The sequence below is a fragment of the Prinia subflava genome, chromosome 8 (genome assembly GCF_021018805.1).
Source record: "Prinia subflava isolate CZ2003 ecotype Zambia chromosome 8, Cam_Psub_1.2, whole genome shotgun sequence".
Lineage (NCBI taxonomy): Eukaryota > Metazoa > Chordata > Aves > Passeriformes > Cisticolidae > Prinia > Prinia subflava.
In genome coordinates, this window is record NC_086254.1 from 13,338,079 (window position 1) to 13,356,980 (window position 18,902).

The 18,902-nt window shown below is 53.5% G+C and overlaps 2 protein-coding genes across 2 annotated transcripts in view; one reads left to right on the forward strand and one right to left on the reverse strand.

The window, feature by feature from the left end:
- Positions 1–5,425, reverse strand: part of LOC134554417 (tyrosine-protein kinase ZAP-70) — a 37,286-nt gene extending 31,861 nt beyond the window's left edge. The window contains exon 1 of the mRNA XM_063404964.1: positions 5,259–5,425. The gene's annotated coding sequence lies outside the window, so the exon portion shown is untranslated. The remainder of the gene's footprint in view (positions 1–5,258) is intronic.
- Positions 5,426–11,983: 6,558 nt separating this feature from the next.
- Positions 11,984–18,902, forward strand: part of ADAMTS10 (ADAM metallopeptidase with thrombospondin type 1 motif 10) — a 65,395-nt gene continuing 58,476 nt past the window's right edge. The window contains exon 1 of the mRNA XM_063403235.1: positions 11,984–13,020. The gene's annotated coding sequence lies outside the window, so the exon portion shown is untranslated. The remainder of the gene's footprint in view (positions 13,021–18,902) is intronic.

Sequence of the window (18,902 nt, forward strand, 5' to 3'; positions counted from 1 at the left end):
AATGTTCCATTTCCTCCACCCCATCCACTCCAAAGCCTCAGGTGGATGAACTGGGGGGCTCAAGGTTCTGCTTTGGGATTTAACTCCTGCAGCAGAGGATTTTCTGAGCATCCCAGAATATTCTGAGCTGGGAGGGACCCTCAGATCATCAGTCCAATCCCCAGCCCTGCACAGACACCCCAACAATCCCACCCTGAGCATCCCTGAGAGCGTTGTCCAAACGCTCCTGGAGCTCTGGCAGCCTTGGGGCTGGGACCATTCCCTGGGGAGCCTGGGCAGTGCCCCAGCACCCTCGGGGGGAAGAACCTTTCCCTGAGCTCCAGCCCAAGGCCTGACACAGCTCCAGCCCCTCCTGGGTGTGTCCAGGGATGTGTTTGAAGTGGCTCCTGTCTGCTTTGTGAGCTCAGTGCTCCTACCTGGAACACCTGGAGAGCTTCTCCCAAAAGCTTTTCCCTGTTCCCTGTCCCTTCCCAACCCCAGGCTGTGCCCAGGGTGAGGAGAGCTTTGCTCCTTGCAAAGCTGCTGCTGCTGCTCTGCCCCAGGGCCCACAGCAGCTCTGTGGGGACAGCCAGGGGTGACATTGGTGATCCCTGTCCTGAAGGTGAGGATGACGAGGGAGGCAGCAGTGGGATCGAGTTCTCCAAGGAACACTCTTGTCCTGCCCCCAGGAAGCACATTCCAGCTCTGGGAATCTGGGATCTGGGGTGGGCCTTGAAGGAATAATCATCCTTACACCTCCTGAACTACGGCCAGCAAGGCTCAGAACTGAAGTTTTTGGGCTGCTTTGAAATCCCATGGGATTTTCAGGAAAATCTGGCATTACCTGAAACCTTCCACCCCATTTCTTGTGCCAGAGCCCTAAATCTGTCAGAGTCCTGAACTTCTGCAGGAACCTTGTGCTGTCTCAGCCCCTCAGGGGCACCCAGGAGGTGAAGATGCTTTCCCACATACTTTGGGCTCATTCAGAATAAAAAGAATAAAGAGAATAAAACAAAAGAATAAAAGGATTCTGTGTGCATCTCCCAAAGTTCAGGTGACAATTTCTGCATAAAATTTCACCTCCTTTAGCACCCCTCCTGTGGGCTTTATGTGCATCTGTCCCTGCTGAGGGGGTTCTGTCACTCCTGGGTCCTGCTGAAAGCCAAGGACTGCCTGGGGAGGCTTCAGTTCTGTGACTGAGCAAAGCAGGGCTTGGCTAAGCCTGGCTTGAACTGGGAGATGCTGGGATGGCCAATCCCAGTGGTCAGGAGCAGCCTGAGGTCCTGCTGCCCCAGGATCTGTCCTCCATTGGGAGCTGAGGTCCCCACATTTCCCCGCTGGTATTTGCTGCTCCCAAGGGAGCAGGGGGTGGCTCCTGGGTTGCTCAGGGAGGGTTTGACATCCCAGGAAACCTCCAACCTTCCCAGCCCTGTGGAGAAGAGCCAGAGCAGTGGAAACCTGGACTGGGGGATCCTGCACTGCAACCTCCTGGCTGGAAGGGCAGGACGTGGAAAGTTAAAGGAGAAAGTTTGAGAGCAGGAAAGTTCAGTGAGCATCAGAAGCTCTGATTGGAGTTTTAAAAGAGGGAAGATGAATGTAAGGCTGAAATTGAAATTGCAACAAGGAGAGGAATCCTGCAGGGTCCAGCTGAGGGCCCAAAATCCCACCTGTGAAATGTCCTGGGGTGGGGGGGTGATGCTCTGGAAGGGTCTCCATGGGACTGGGAGCTCAAACCTTGCCTCAGCATTGCTGGAACATCATTCCAAAGCAGACAGAGACCATTCCTTTGTTAGTCTGTGTTCTGGGGATTCCACAGAGAGTGACTGGGCAGGACTGCAGGGTGGCCAGAGGAAATTCCTGAAGAGGAAATTCCTGAAGAGAAAATTCTGAAGGGGAAATTCTGAAGGGGAAATTCTGAGAGGGAAAATGAAGACAACTGGGAAGTGAAAGGGTTGGATATCAGCTCTGCTCCTGCAAGAAATCCTCAGCTCCGAGGGCTCAGGGCATCCCTGCATGTGAGCAGTGATTTGGGAGGGACACTGGGAAGTTGTTCCCACATTCCCTGAGTGTGGAAATGCTCCACTCACAGGCAGCTTGGGATCCCTGTTTTCTAAGTGTAAAGCTGAGCCAAGATTTTCTGAGGCAGAAATGAAGGGTCAGATCTGCCCAGGGCATTTTGTTAATTTTTAATTACAGCACGGAAGGGGTTTTGTTCCAATGATTTGGATGGGATGTGGGGAAATGGAATTATTTCAGACTGGTTCATGTTTTATCCCTCACTGAGGCTGGAATTTGATTCCTGGCTCCGTGGGGAGTTTGTGGAAGCTGCCCATGGTCCCCAAGCCCCCTGGGATCTGTCCCATGTTCTGGGCTCTCTCTGCTGTGCCCATTCAATTCCACACCCAGCAGAGCCTTTCCTGGCCCCTCTGGGATATTTCAAGGCTAAATCAGCACATTCAGGGATCAAAGGTGTGTTTAAAAATGCACATTCCTGCACTAAGGGATAAGCAAAGGTTATACTTCGAGCTTATATTTAATTATATTAAATATTCTATTCTTATATTTAATTATATTAAATATTAATGTATTTATTGTATCTATGTCTATATTTAGGTGTATGTACTCACAGCCTGTACTACATTACCCAGGCATGAAACATTGGAGGTGCTCACCTGGAGAGGAGAAGGCTCCAGGGAGAGCTCAGAGCCCCTTGCAGGGCCTGAAGGGGCTCCAGGAGAGCTGGAGAGGGACTGGGGACAAGGGATGGAGGGACAGGACACAGGGAATGGCTTCCACTGCCAGAGGGCAGGGCTGGATGGGAGATTGGGCAGGAATTGTTGGCTGTGAGGGTGGGCAGGCCCTGGCACAGGGTGCCCAGAGCAGCTGTGGCTGCCCCTGGATCCCTGGCAGTGCCCAAGGCCAGGCTGGGCAGGGCTTGGAGCAGCCTGGGACAGTGGAAGGTGTCCCTGCCATGGCAGGGGTGGCACTGGATGGGCTTTGAGGTCCCTTCCAACCCAAACCGTTCTGGGATTCCTTGGCTTTAATTCCCAACCCATCCATTTGCTGTTACCACCTACTTCTCTCTGAGTCCACAGAGATTCCCAGAAAACTGAGCACTAAACAAAACATGTGAGCCTTTAAATCACCTGATAACAGTTATTTGCACTTTTGAGTATTTCCAACCCTGTAGAACTTCCAGCTTTGCCCCACAAGGAGCTGCTCCCTGCCACGTCACCCAGCTCAACCCCAAATGCTGTCAGAGGTGAAAAAACCCCTTTCAGTGGCAGCCTTTGCCTTCAGCCTCTCTATTTTTGTGCCTCCAGTCCCACCTGCTTGGGGTTTGTGTGAGCTAAAGCTCGGCTTAACCGACACCTTTGTCCTTCCTGACCTTTGCTGCCCAAGCCAAGTTTTCTGTGCCTGGTTGAGCGGGCTCAGATCAGGGGTGGAACCTGGGCATTCCCAAGATTTCTGCTTTTCGTGGAGCTGAGTGCTTTACAGAGAGACCATGGATTGTCCTGGTTATCTGAGAGTACCTGAAGGCCTCTTTCCTAACGTCTTAGTGGGAATTAACTTTTAAATTTGGATATTAATATGTGTGAATTCTGAACCCTGCCGTGGCATCACCCACATTTCTTTAGGAGAATCCTATTCCCAGCAGCATAAGGAAACTTTTCAGAGGATTGGGCCCCTCTTCCCAAGAGGAAAGAGGAGGATGAAGGATTGAAATCAGCACAATCAAATAAATCAGGAAGCACAGCCCCGGGGATCCATTTGTTCATCCCCTGCTCCAGCAAGGAGCCTGATCCCTTCTCCAGTTCTTCCCTGGGACAGCTTTCCCTGGTGTCCCTGTGGGGTTTATTCCATGTCTAATAGATAACAAAGGTTTTCTGGGGCTCAAACCCAAGTTTTCTTCACCCCAGGTTGATCCCTAGCACCTCAGGCTGTTTGGATTGATGGGGCTGGGAACTGTGCCTGCTCTCACCGAGCAGCAGAGGAGATGCCAGAGAAATCCAGATAAATAAAAGTGAGTTTGCCCCTGGATTTCAGTCTGTTTATTGTTATGCTGGCCAGCAGCAAATCTCTGAAGTTCTTCTGGAGTGTTTGGAGCATTTTCCAGCAGGTGCCAGCTATCCTAAACCTTCTGACAGAGCCCCTGAGATCCTAAACCTTCCCTCAGAGCCACTGAGATCCGGAACCTTCCCTCAGAGCCACTGAGATCTGGAACCTTCCCTCAGAGCCACTGAGATCCGGAACCTTCCCTCAGAGCCACTGAGATCCGGAACCTTCCCTCATTGCCATCGAGATCCTAAACCTTCCCTCAGAGCCACTGAGATCCGGAACCTTCCCTCAGAGCCACTGAGATCCTAAACCTTCCCACAGAGCCCCTGAGATCCTAAACCTTCCCACAGAGCCCCTGAGATCTGGAACCTTCCCTCAGAGCCACTGAGATCCTAAACCTTCCCACAGAGCCCCTGAGATCCTAAACCTTCCCTCAGAGCCACTGAGATCCTAAACCTTCCCACAGAGCCCCTGAGATCCTAAACCTTCCCTCAGAGCCACTGAGATCCTAAACCTTCCCACAGAGCCCCTGAGATCTGGAACCTTCCCTCATTGCCATCGAGATCCTAAACCTTCCCTCATTGCGACTGAGATCCTAAACCTTTCCACAGAGCCCCTGAGATCCTAAACCTTTCCACAGAGCCCCTGAGATCTGGAACCTTCCCTCATTGCCATCGAGATCCTAAACCTTCCCTCATTGCGACTGAGATCCTAAACCTTCCCTCAGAGCCATTGGGACCCTAAATCTTGCCCTGTGCCACTGAGATCCTAAACCTTCCCTCAGAGCCATCGAGATCCTAAATCTTCCCACTGTGCCACTGAGATCCTAAATCTTCCCACAGTGCCACTGAGGCTCTCAGGAAATTTAAAGAGAAACTTCCAGAGTTTTGATGGCATGTCCAGAGGCAAAGGGAGGGGAATGGCTGGCCAGGAGTGTTGGACCACAATCCACCATCCCATCATCTTCTGACCTGCCCAACCCCCCTCAGCTTCAAAGAGAACGTGGTGCTCCCAACTCAACCCCGCTTTTTTGCCGATGGAGCGATCAGTAGGAAAGGAGAGGCCACGAGGGGATTGAATCTGGAACCTCAACACCAACATTTCACAGGATTTTCCCCCTGAAGCCCCTGGTGCAGCAGAAAGGCGCCAGGCAGGGGACAAAGCAGCCATGACACACCCGCCACCCAAGAAAAGAGCTGAGAACAGAAAGTGCCTCTTACCTGCTCTGCAGAGGAGCACGGCGGCCTTGGGGGCTTCCCTACAGCAGCTGGGGAGCAGGAAAGGGAAAAAGAGGGAAGATGATCTCTGTTGAGTGAGGGTTGTGTCAATTTTGGGAAAGAAGAGGCTGCAGCATCCAGCGAGAGCTCTGGCATTCGCAAACCACCGCTCGCTGGGTTTCTCTGAAATGTGACCTCGTTTCCTTGTTGCACAGGAAAGGAAAGGAGAGCAAACAAAAGCTGTGCGGCTTTGAGGAGTGAAAGAGCTCTGAGATGTTCTCCGTGCCAGGGCTGGGCTCTGCTGCGGGAGGGAACAGATCAGAGGGAGGTGGTGAGGAGCTGTGGTTATTGGAATGAAGGTTTTTGGGGGAGACGTTGCTTGGGGAGCAAAGTTCCTTCCCTGAACAGTTCCCACTGAGCAGGTGTTGGTGGGAAAGGGAACCTCAGTGCATGAGTGTCTTTGCCACAGGGTCACAGAATCAGAAAAGCCCTCTGAGGTCATCGAGGCCAAGCTGTGCCCCATGCCCACCTCAGCCCAGAGCACCCAGTGCCACATCCAGGCCTTCCTCGGGCACCTCCAGGGATGGGCACTCCAAACCTCCCTGGGCAGCCCCTGCCAAGGCCTGAGCACCCTTTCCATGGAGAAATTCCTCCTCAGATTCCTCCTGGAGCAGCTTGAGGCCATGTCCTCCATCCTGTCCCCGTTTCCTGGAAGCAGAGCCTGACCCCCCCAGCTGTCCCCTCCTGTCAGAGCCTTTTTCACCCAGGCTGGACCTCTTGGAATTCACAGAGGAGTAAGGAAAACTGAATTTCTTTGGATTTTTCCACATCCAAGCCAGGAGATACTGAGACAGGCCCTCTCTGAGGGGCTGCTTGGGAGCTGTGGTTTGTGATGGGCCAGAGCAGGTCAGGAGCCCAAGAAGCCTCTCTGGTTCTCCTCCTTGTTTCTGGTCAGTGATCAGCTCTTTGTGGTGCCAGAGTGGCCAGAATGTTGTCATCTGAGCTGAGGACCTTCCATCTCCAGTGCCACCACTGTCACCTGAGCTGGGAACCTTCCACCTCTGTCATCTGGAACTGGGGACACTCCATCTCCAGTGCCACCACTGTCAGCTGGACTAGGGACCTTCCATCTCCAGTGCCACCACTGTCAGCTGGGCTGGGGACCTTCCATCTCCAGTGCCACCAAAGGGTGTTTATGTTTTGCAGGATTTCCAGCTGCTCCTCAGGGCCAGGTCTTCCTTTCCAGGAGGAAAAATCTCCGTGTTTCATCCCCAGCTCGCTGCCACCTTCCCTGGAATTGCTGGGTACAGGGACAAGGGCCAGCCTTGGAGAAAGCCTGTGGCATCACAGAATCATGGAATGCTTTAGGCTGGAAAGAAACCATTTAAACTTAAATTTCCATCCTGTTCCAACCCCTGCCACAGGCAGGGACACCTCCCTCTGGATCCCATCGTGATCCCTCTGGATCAGGATGCTCCAAGCCCCATCCATGACTGATTCCTGCTGAATGCAAAGCCCTGTCTCAAGGAGATAGATGGGCAATCCCAAAGTTTCTTACTTTTGCTGGCAGAAAATTGTACTGTAGAAGTCGGGACTAAGGCCCTGATTAAGCATGATGAGCGTAATGATGTTCAAGATTGATTGGAATAAAGAAAATTTGAGAATAGGTTGGATTGGCAGAGTACAAGGCATCCCTGATGTCTTGGGTTATGTAACCAAACCAATGTGTATTCTATTTTATCTGCAGAAAGCAGTTGGGAGATGGTTTCTTTTTATCTCTTGTAACTCCAGGGGGAGGAGGACAGATTCCTTCTGATCACAGCCCAGCTGTTAAAACCAGGTGGGGCAGTGTTTGTGATCTCTGTCACCACTGCACACCCTCCAGAGGATTTCTTCTGTTAATGCGCCATTGAGGGTCACCAACGACTTCACACTTGACATCATCCCACTGTGAGATGCTCCACCCAGTGGGGAGGAGCCAACCATTCCCTACCCAGATAAAAACTGAGATGTAGGGACCCCAGGCACCTCTTTTCCACTGGATTCTCAGAGGAAGACCTGGACTCATCTCACCACCAGTACAGGATCATCTCTACTCCACCAGAACCACATCTGTCACTCCAGGAGGATTTATTTGGACTGCTCCCAACACCCTGCCCAACAGGGATTCAGGTCATATTCCTAATTCCATCAGGGTTTTCTAGGACTTTTTTTTTGCTTGCTTGTTGGCTTTTTTTTTTTTTTTTTTTTTTTTTTTTTTTTTTTTTTTTTTTTTTTTTTTTGTATTACTGCATTTGTATTTTTAATATTCCTGGTAGAGAACTGTTATTCCTATTCCCATATTTTTGCCTGAAAGCTCCTAATTACAAAATTGTAATAATTTGGAAGGAGGGTCGGTTTTACATTCTCCATTCCAAGAGAAACTTCAGTTTCCCTGACAGATACCTGTCTTTCCAAACCAAGACACCTGAGCATCCCTCAGCCTCATGGAATGTTGAATTCCATCCAGGAGCCCTTTGTTTATGTTTTCACATGGAGCTCTTCACGGTGTTTACCCAGAAATCCACAACAAAGCTTTTTCCAGGAACAAGGTGAAACCCTGAGGTGAAAATGCAGCACCCCAACACCACCTCCCCCTGCAGTGCCCTCAGCAAAACCCACCTGAATATTTGTCATTTGCCCCCAAATCCCCACAAAATTCTGGGACAAGGCACAAGGATCTCAATGATCACTTCTCATGTCTCTGCTCTCAGAGCCTGTGGCTCCTTCAAGCCGGAGTTACACTTTTGGGAAACACCAACCCTATTTTATTTAACACCTGGGACTAATTAAGCCCAGCTTTACTGCCGGGCAATTAGTTTACAAGTCTGTGCCCCGGTGGATAAACAAACCCGTTTGTTTCCAGCTTGTTCCACTCGCAGGTTCTCAACCTGCAGCCTCTGGGCCCCAAACAAAGCCCAGCACTTTGTTTATTGCTGCAGTAGCTGAAGGGCTGAATGGAGCTTTGTTGTGTTGGGTGCTGAACAGCCATAAAAAGGGTGAGTCTGTGGCCAAGGAGCTTGTCCCAACATGGACTTGGGGCCAGGCTGTGATGTAGAGCCAGAGCTGGGAACTCTGCCCAGGCCCTGCAGTTCAGACATAGCAAGGCAGGGAGAATTTTTCATTTTATGTACAAAATGCTTACACAAAATTACCCCGTCAGGCCTCAGCAGCGTTCCCTGTGTGTCCTCGTGGCAGCCAGGGCAGAGCCTGCAGCCTTTTCCAGCCTTCAAACGAGCCCTGGCCTTGGGGTGGTGAGGGTTGGACACGCTGGGCACCATCCAACACCACCAGGAAATGCCAAATCAGCTTGGAAGGGTCGGTCTTTGTGCTTCCCTGGGGCTCAGACCAGCACCCCCAGGAGTTTCCAGCATCCTGGGGGGGTTTCCAGCATCCCAGGGGGTTTCCAGCAACTCAAGGGTTTTCCATCATGCCCAGGGTTTTGCAGCATCCTGGGGGGGTTTGCAGCATCCAGGGGGGGTTCCAGCATCCAGGGGCGTTCAGTTCATCATCCCAGCAGGGTTTTCAGCACCCGAGGAGTTTCCAGCATCCCAAGGGGGTTTCCATCATCCCAGCAGGGTTTGCAGCATCCCAGGGGGTTTCCAGCACCCCAGAGGGTTTCAGTCCATCATCCCAGTGGAGTTTCCATCAGCCCAAGGGGGTTCAGTCCATCATTCCAATGGGGTTTCCATCATCCTGAGGGGTTCCATCATCCCAAGGGATTTCCATCATCCTGCCATTGTTTCCATCATCCTGACAGGGTTTCTGTCATCCCAGGGGGTTCAGTCCAGCATCCTGATGGGGTTACCACCATCCTACTGTTGTTTCCATTATCCCAACAGGGTTTGCAGCATCCAGAGGGGTTTCCATCATCTCAGCAGAGTTTCCATCATCCCGGGGCAGATCAGTCCATCATCCCTGCAGGGTTTCCATCATCCCTGAGGAGTTTGCATCATCCCCAGGTGGTTCAGTCCATCATCCCAAGGAGTTTCCATCATCCCAAGGGATTTCCATCATCCAGTGGGGGCTCCATCATCCCGAGGAGGTTCAGTCCATCATCCCTGCAGAGTTTCCATCATCCTGATGGGGTTTCCACCATCCCAAGGAGTTTCCATCATCCCATTGTTGTTTCCATCATTCCAGTGGAGTTTCCATCATCCCAAGAGGGTTCCATCATCCCGAGGAGGTTCAGTCCATCATCCCTGCAGGGTTTCCATCATCCCTGCAGGGTTTCCATCATCCCTGCAGGGTTTCCATCATCCCGAGGGGTTTCCATCATCCCGAGGGCTTTCCCCGGTCCCGCCGTTGTCTCAGCATCCCTCGGGCCCGGCGCGCTCCGCTCAGCCCCAGGAGGGGGCAGTGTCACCGGGCTGCTCCCGGCGCGCTCCTCTCCGTCCCCCCGGACAGCGAGGATCTCAAACTCCTCCTGGAAACTGAGCCTCCTCTCCTCACCCTGGGCAGAGGCAGCAGCTGGGTGATTTTGGAGATGAGATCTGGGGGTTGTTGGGTGCCCGTGGAACCATTTGTTCAGGCAGATTCTCAGGCTGTTTCTGATACCGAACTAATTGAAAAATGAACTTTCTAGCAACCTCAGGGACTGCAAATTTCTATTCTTTGTGCTATTTGTCACCTCCTCCTCTTTGCTGTGAGCCTCTGGTCGTTTTACCATTCCCTGTTTTCCAGGATTTGTGCAGGGGATGGAGGCCTTGGCTTGGGAGGGTTGTGCAGCTCCATCCCCTCCTCAGAGACAGGTCAGGACTGGAGAAAAGCCTGGTTTTGGAGCTGGTCTGGTACAAATCTGAGGGTCCTCAGGGCAGTGCTGGGTTGGGGTGCAGACCTGGGGGAATTTGCCTTGTAAGTCAGGAGTGTCTGACTCTGTATTTACCACCCAGGAGGGACTGGAAACCCTGCAAATCAGGGAAAAACAAATTTTCCAAAGGGTCTGGCAGAACAGAGCCACTCTCCGGGGAAGGAAACCTGCCCCTCTGTCCCTGTTCATTCCACACAGATTGTGAGACAAGCCCCAGCAGACAGAACACCCCTGGAATGGCACCAGGCCATGCTTGCAGCAATTAGTTTTTCCTTGGCCACCAGCAGCACCATTCAATTAAACCCCAAATATTTTGTTCAGTTGCTCTTTTCTGGGTGTGCTCTGGGGGCTCAGACAATGGCCAGCGTGGCCTGGGGAGGAAGGAAACCACTCTGTCCACCCAGCCAGGGAACTGGCCCAAAATCCAGCCCAGCAATCAATCCCAGTCCCTTTTGAACTCGGTTTTCCAGTGCAGAGCCAGCCCTTTCCAGTCTGGACAGAGAGAGTGGCTGGAGTGGAGCTGGGGGCTGTGATCTCCCACCCTCAGCCAGCTCCTCCTGGGAGCAGAGGATGTTTTCCCTGTTTGTTTTGTTTTGTTTTTTTCTGGGCTATTCGGATGAACAAACTTTCCACGCAGCACAAAATGCTGGGGGGCTCAGGAGGACCCTCTTGGGCATCTCCTGCTGCTGCTTCATCCCAGGAGGGGAGTTCAGGGTGCTCCAAAAACGGTTTAAACAAATCCATGGCAGAATGTGAATTACAGCTGGTACAGCTCCGGGTCAGGCTCGTCCTGCTTTGCTGACAGCAGAGGATTTGGGGGGATCCACCACAAAAAGCACCACAGAATGTTCCTTCTTCCTTCATCCCTTTCTTTTTTAGTGCTGTGACACTGTCCCTGTGTGACACTGTCCTGTGTGACACTGCCCTCTGTGTGTGTGTGTGATACTCTCTGTGTGACCCTGTCCCTGTGTGAAACTGTCCTCTGTGTGACACTGTCCCTGTGTAACCCCGTCCCTGTGTGACCCTGTCCCCGTGTGTGTGACCCTGTCCCCGTGTGTGTGACCCTGTCCCCATGTATGTGACACTGTCCCTGTGTGTGACCCTGTCCCCATGTGTGTGACCCTGTCCCTGTGTGTGTGACCCTGTCCCTGTGAGTGTGACCCTGTCCCCGTGTGTGTGACACTGTCCCTGTGTGTGTGTGACCCTGTCCCTGTGTGTGTGACCCTGTCCCCGTGTGTGTGACACTGTCCCCATGTGTGTGACACTGTCCCTGTGTGACACTGTCCTGTGTGTCCACTGTCACATATGTATGTGACACCCACACATATATATGAAATATATATATGTGTGAAACATATATTTTAGAATATGTTATATATGAAACATATTTTTAAAGTTTCATACACATGTTCATATGTATGAAATATATGAAAATATATAAGGATATATAAAAATACATAAATATATGAAATATATATGAAACATAATTTTACATCTTATGCCTCCTCCTGGCAACTTTTCACCCCTTAACTCTTCATTCAAACCCTCCTGGAAGAAAAGGCACGGCCAGGGCGGCTTTGGGGTTGCTCTGTCCCCTCAGAGGGCTCGGCTGGGGTCCATCCTCATCCTGGCTGAGGATCCCTCCATCCTGTCCCTGTGCCCTTCCCCAGGGCCCCTCTCCCTTCCAGGGAAAAGCAGGGCAGTGAAAGGCTCGTTTTTCCAGCCTTTGCAGCACTGCCAGGTGATTCTCCTTCCACCAAGGCTCACAAATTCAGCTTTGAAACCCCAGAGCCGCCTTCGGAAGAAAGAAGGAAATGAGCTCCTGCCTTTTATTGTTGCTGATTGCTGGAGGTGTCCTGTGAGGGGGCTGTGTGGAAAGAAGCAGCATTTGGTTATCTCCAGGGTTTATTCTTTGCTGTGGAGGTGGATTGTCCTCGGTGGGACCCTCCACGGTGGCAGCAGGGCAGGAGAGTGCCGGAGTCCCCGGAGCCAGCGGGGCTGAATGATGTAACTGCGCAGGGAAGGGACTTCTGAAAACACTGGCGAATTCCTGAGGGCTGTTTTTGTTCGGTTCAAAGCCAGTCCCTGCCATTGCTCTGGAGCCTTTCAGTCCATTTCCTTACACACTCCCAGAGTTTTTAAAAGCATTTGGAAATCTCCGGTTAAAATGAAGGATTGGGGTGTTGTTTGTTGTTGGGGAAAGAAAAAACAAACAAACGAAAACCAATGCCGGCTTGCTTTATCTGCTTTCTGTGCCACTATCAGCACGGCCCCTTTCCTTTCCGGCTTTTCCTGGGATGTTTTATCCACAGGGGAGCGCCGGCATCGCCTCCAGGGCTGCCCCGAGCCCCGTCCCTGCTCCTCCACAGAAAGGCTGATTAGTTTTATACTGTTTCAGCCAAGACCTGCCTTCTGCACTGATGTCAGCAGTCAGGGTGGGACTTTTCCAGCCTTGTGGGTTTGGGGATTTTTCTTTTTTTTCCCTTTTTTTTCTTTCGTTTTTTTTTCTTTTGGATAATCCTGGCAAAATTCCTGAGCAAAGTTGTTGGGGTTTTTTGGGTTTTTTTCTCTCTCTCCTTCTTTCTTTTCTTTTTTTTTTTTGTTTTTTTTTTTTCTTGAGCAGCCCCTATCCATGTGCTGCCTCCGAGCCGCTCTCTTATTACTGCTCACTTCCTGAAAGGAGACTTTTTAGCAAAGCCTCCAACTCCAGCTCTGCCTGGGTCTGACAGAAGAAGGTTCTTAAGGAAGGCGACACAAACCCTCAGCCTGGAAACTTTCTGACACGCGCAGGGCTGAGGGGGAGAGAGGAGCTTTTGGCTGCTGCTGGGAAAAAGAAGAGGAAAAAAAAAAAAGAGAGAAGCTGAAGGAATTAAAAGGGGGGAAAAAAGAAGAAAGAAGGGAAAGCACTCAAAAAAGGTAAAACGGTCTTTAAAATAATTTTTCCAGAGCAGACTCTTTGAAGTTGGAGTGGGGTGGTCGGGGGTGGAGGGAGCGCGAATGTTCTTTGAAATCAGAACCGTCTCCCTGGAGAAGGAATGAGCCCGGAGAGCCTTGAATGCTGGAAAAACATTTATGAGAATGAAAACCATGTTCACCCTTCTCCAACATTCAGAGTTTCCATAAAAACGCAGGCTTGTGTTTCAAAGTGGCTGCAGGCAGCAGCAGCCGGGATCTCGTGCGCTGCCTCCCTCGCCTCCCCCGGCCCCTCTCGGCCGCACTTTTTTAATTGTATTAACCCAGGGATCGAATGTTTGCCTCTCCAAAGCCCAAATCTCCTCTGCTGAGCTGCCCGGGGCGAAGCTCTCAATTACAGGGAGCAGCAGCTCCGAGCCCTGCTGCAGAATGAAACGTTCCCTGCTGCCTTCATTCCTGAGAATAAACACAGCCCGCGCTCCTCTCGCTCTTTCCCTGCCTCTCTCTCCATCTTCAGGAGCTGCCAATGCCTCTCTCCCTCCTGATGTGCTCAGAGGATTCTGCCCTGAAAAAGTTGCAGTGTCACTGACTCTGTGTGCATCCCCAGGAGCTCGGCCCCTCTGCTCTGCTTGTTTCTCTCTTTGCTTTGATTATGTTTTAAAGGTGTTTGTTTTTGTTTTTTTTTTTTAATTTTTTTTAAAAATCAATCCCTCAGAAGATGTTATTTTAAACATCAAAGTAAATATTAGTGATGGTGAGGTGCCAGAAGATTATCTCATTAGAGCTGAAGGAGCTGGCCTATAAATAGAAAGCAGTTTATAAAACAACCTTGGCAAATATCTTCCAGAGGGCGAGGACCAGCCGAGAGGGAAGTGTGGAGTTGTGCTGGGGGCAGGTACCCTCCGCAGCAAAATGTCAAATTTCACACGCCGAGGGCCATTTTTGGGCACTTCTTTGTGGTCAAGGCTCGAAGCTCAGGGGGCGTTTGTGCTCCTGCTGCAATCCCGGCCAACATCCCGGCTCTGGAGAGGCCGGGCCCCGGCAGAGCTCTGGTTCTGGTCGTGCCCCGGCCCATTCTCACCCGGCGGTGCCAGGCTGGGATGCAGGGCACGGCTGGGCATGGCCGGGAGGGCTTTGGGGAGCCTTTGTTCCCCTCTGCTCTGCCCCACACCGCCCAGGGTGGAGGGGAATGCTCGGTGGGACACCCAGGTGATTCCAGCCCCGGGATGTTCCCCGAGTTTGGGAACAGCCCGGCCCGGGCTGCTCCTGAGTGCCTCCATCCGTGAGGCTTCCCGCAGTCCTTGGGAGGTTGTTCCCAAAGTTTCTCCATATATGGAACGCTGCATTGCTCCATCCTCAGCCCCGGGGCAGCACCCCCTGCTCCCCTCCTCCTCCTCCCGAGAGCCCAAAGAGCTCCCGGCGCCTCCAGCCGCATTCCCCGCGCCGCCGCTGCTGGGGTGGAAGGGGAAAGGTGCTGTCATCTCCTGCAAATCAGCCCTGCCCGGGAGAGGCTGGGGGCGCTGCCTTGGGCACCGGGAGGCCCCGATAAGCCGGGCCTGAGCAGCTGAAGAGGAGCCCCGAGGGGAGGAAGGTGGTGCTGCTCAACATAAACAGTGTCTGCTCCTCCAACCTGAAACGTGAGAGGCTCTCGTATCACCCGTGGCCACCCAGGGACTGCCGGGGAGGAGCTGCCGTTCTCACCATTCCATGGAGTCCTGGTCCCCAAGGAGCAGCTCCACGGAGGGATGCACCCAGGGGTGGTTCCATGCAAACCCTTATCTCCAGCTTATCTGAAACCCCCGACTCCAAACCCCACCTTGTCTTGCCAAGTTCCCAGCAGTTAATTCCTTCTGAGCTGGGAGCACTGCAGGATGTGTTTGTCACGTCCTGCCCTGCCTCGATCTTGGGTTAACACAAAATGAGCTCAAAACAAACAGAATTGGGACAAAATCCATCACATCTTCAGAAACACTGGCTGGGTGATGTCAGCTCAGATGTGCTGAAGACACACAAGGCAGAGCGGTCTTTGCTTGACCCCACCACTGCAGGAAATGTTTGCAGGGCGAGGGGTTACAAACATTTCCTGGGAATCTGAGCAGGTCGGATCTCGTGGTGGCTGGGGAGAGACACGTGGAAAACCACCAGCCTGGACACAGCCTTGTTTTCCAGCACTGGGAGAGGTTTAAAGGGACACCATCCAAGGCAATTTTCCCATCTTGGTCACTGTGAGGGCCTTCAACCAAGCCTGCAGCAGCTGAAGGATTGGGAGAGTGTCCACCGGGAAACTGCTGGAATATTTTGGCTCTAACTTCAGTGGAGCAACACCAGTGCAGGTGTGAAGTGCAGGGTCTCCATCCAGCTGCTCCATTGCTGCTCCTCTCTCACCTTCTGCATCCTCCCAGGCTGGGAAATGCTTGGGATATTCCATGTCTAACTACTCAGGAATTTCATGGAATCATGGAATGGTTGGGGTGGGAAGGAACCCTAAAGCTCATCCAGTCCCACCCCTGCCTTGGGCAGGGACAACTTCCACTAGCCCAGATTGCTCCAAGCCCTGTCCAGCCTGGCTTTGGACACTTCCAAGGATGTAACAGCCACAGCTTTACACTTCTGTTTATCACCCATTGTCAATATTGTGTTTCCTACTCTTACATCGTAGCTTAATTTGGAAGGAAAAATGACTTAAAATGAATCTATTCCTGTGCAGTCCTGCAATTCTTTTTGAACTCAAACACTCCTAAATGTTAGTCCCAAATGAGCTGAACTGGCAGGTGAAGTCCTGGCCTCCTCCTGTGGGGTTTGTGACCTCGGTGGGAAGTGGCTTGGAGCAAAATGAAAGTGCAAAGATGAGTTCAGTCCTGTCAGGGTTAGGGACTCTGCATTCCCTGGCCGTGGAGGAAGGAGCTGCATCTGTGCCACACCACGTGGGCTACATTTCCCTGAGTAAAGAACCTACAGGGAGGGGGAAAGGGCCCAAAAACTCTGCCCAGCAGATCTCCCAGAGCTGCCAAGGAGCCTGGACAGGATCTGCAGGCCTGTAAGGGGGGATTCCACAGCTGAAGTGTTCTGCAAGGCTTCATCCCACAGGAGGCAGCCCTGTCCCTGCAGGGCTCCCCTGGCGTGGGGTGACCTGTCCTGGGGGCTGTGGGTGCCTCTGTCCTGTCCCAAGAGACCCCCGGGGTCATTGCCTGGGTGATCCCATGGCCTTGCACCCTCTGCCACCTTGGCTGTCACCAAACCCCCCCATGGTTGCTCCTGCTGTGGAATGACACTTTCTCTGTGTCACCACGGTGTCACTTCTCTGACTGGTCCTGGTTTCCTGGAGGACAGGGAGGTCCAAACTGGCTCTGCTGCTTTAGGGTCCCACTCCACAGCTCCCTGCATTTCCTCTGAGGCACTGCTGTGACCTTCTGGGACAGGCTGGGCTGTGTGGTCCTGATCTAACATCAAAGGTGGCCCAGTTTTGGAGTGGGATGGGACCAGAGACCCCCTCATGTCCCTTCCAACCTCACTGATCCTTTAATTCAGCCCGGTAGGACCAGCTCAGCCCAGCTGGAGCCGGAGCTGGGCCATGCTGTGGATCCATCCCCCTGGCCAGGACTGGGCCATTCCTGGGGCACTGTTGGCTGAGGCTGTGACAGTGACAGTGACAGAAGGAGCTGCTGAGCTCCTGCAGGCCCCTCAGTGCTTCCACAGCTCTGCTGGGTGGCAGGAGTCACCTCAGAGGCTTTTCTTGGGAAGCTCAGTGGAGTTCTCCTGTCTCTCCAACCCCAGCCTGAGACCGTGGGTGCACAAGGTGGCACCTGGTGACAGGGGCTGTAGGGGGACTGTGCCCTTCCCTGTGGCACGTCCAGCCTGATAACCAGACATGGCTTTAGTGACTGCGAGGGTGGGCAGCCCCTGGCACAGGATGCCCAGAGCAGCTGTGGCTGCCCCTGGATCCCTGGCAGTGCCCAAGACCAGGTTGGACAGGGCTTGGAGCAGCCTGGGACAGTGGAAGGTGTCCCTGCCCATGGCAGGGGAGTGGAACTAAATGAGCTTTAAGGTGCCTTCTCACCCAGACCATTCTGTGATTTGGTATGGCCCCGTCCTACAGCCAGGCTGATGAAAAGCCAAATTTTGGGTGCAACACTTGGTGTGTGAGAGCTGTGACAGCTGCTTGTGAGCTGGAACGGCACAAACCACACAAACCACACTCAGCTGGGACTCCCAGCACGGAGCAGCTCCCTCCTGGAGAGGGAGGGTTATGCAGGTGAGCACAGCTCGCTCTTGGCACACCACGGTGTTTGTCTTTGTGCAAGCCCAGGGCTCGGCGCCCCGCGGGGATGGGTTGTGTAAGCACCGGGACTGCTGGAGGGGAGCTGTGGGAGCCAGCCCTGCCAGGATGGATGTGAGAGCCAGCCCTGCCAGGATGGAGCCAGGAGCCAGCCCTGCCAGGATGGATGTGAGAGCCAGCCCTGCCGGGATGGAGAGGAGAGCCAGCCCTGCCGGGATGGATGTGAGCCAGCCCTGCCGGGATGGATGTGAGAGCCAGCCCTGCCAGGATGGATGTGAGAGCCAGCCCTGCCGGGATGGATGTGAGAGCCAGCCCTGCCAGGATGGATGTGAGAGCCAGCCCTGCCAGGATGGAGATGGGAGCCAGCCCTGCTAGGATGGATGTGAGAGCCAGCCCTGCCAGGATGGATGTGAGAGCCAGCCCTGCCAGGATGGAGAGGAGAGCCAGCCCTGCCAGGATGGAGATGGGAGCCAGCCCTGCCGGGATGGATGTGAGAGCCAGCCCTGCCAGGATGGATGTGAGAGCCAGCCCTGCCGGGATGGATGTGAGAGCCAGCCCTGCCAGGATGGATGTGAGAGCCAGCCCTGCCAGGATGGAGATGGGAGCCAGCCCTGCTAGGATGGATGTGAGAGCCAGCCCTGCCAGGATGGAGAGGAGAGCCAGCCCTGCCGGGATGGATGTGAGAGCCAGCCCTGCCAGGATGGAGATGGGAGCCAGCCCTGCTAGGATGGATGTGAGAGCCAGCCCTGCCAGGATGGAGAGGAGAGCCAGCCCTGCCGGGATGGATGTGAGAGCCAGCCCTGCCAGGATGCAGATGGGAGCCAGCCCTGCTAGGATGGATGTGAGAGCCAGCCCTGCCAGGATGCAGATGGGAGCCAGCCCTGCTAGGATGGATGTGAGAGCCAGCCCTGCCAGGATGGATGTGAGAGCCAGCCCTGCCGGGATGGATGTGAGAGCCAGCCCTGCCAGGATGGATGTGAGAGCCAGCCCTGCCAGGATGGATGTGAGAGCCAGCCCTGCCAGGATGGATGTGAGAGCCAGCCCTGCCAGGATGGAGATGAGAGCCAGCCCTGCCAGGATGGAGAGGAGAGCCAGCCCTGCCAGGATGGAGATGAGAGCCAGCCCTGCCAGGATGGATGTGAGCCAGCCCTGCCGGGATGGATGTGAGAGCCAGCCCTGCCGGGATGGAGATGGGAGCCAGCCCTGCCAGGATGCAGATGGCTCTGTCTGCATCTGCCTCGCTCCAAGGTGTGAGCACTCCCAGCCTTTCCCAGAGCCCGGGGCGCTCTCCTGGCAGAGCCCTGGTGCTGCTCCGTGCTGGGAGGAGCAGCAGGAGCACAGGGAGAGCTGCCCGTGCATAGGCCCAGGAGATCTGGATCCTCTCCCCGCTGTGCTGAACCCCCCAGAGAGGGAGCATTTCATGGAGCAGAGGCAGCCGCAGAGAGGCTGGGTATAAAAATGGCATTTGTGCATGGAATATCTGCAGGGTGGCAGCGCACAGGGGGTGTGGGCATCAGACCCGTCTGCAGGTAGTGTGTGCACATAAAAGTGTTATCAATAATATGTTATCCATGTGCAGATAACACCTATCCCCATGCAGATAACGTGT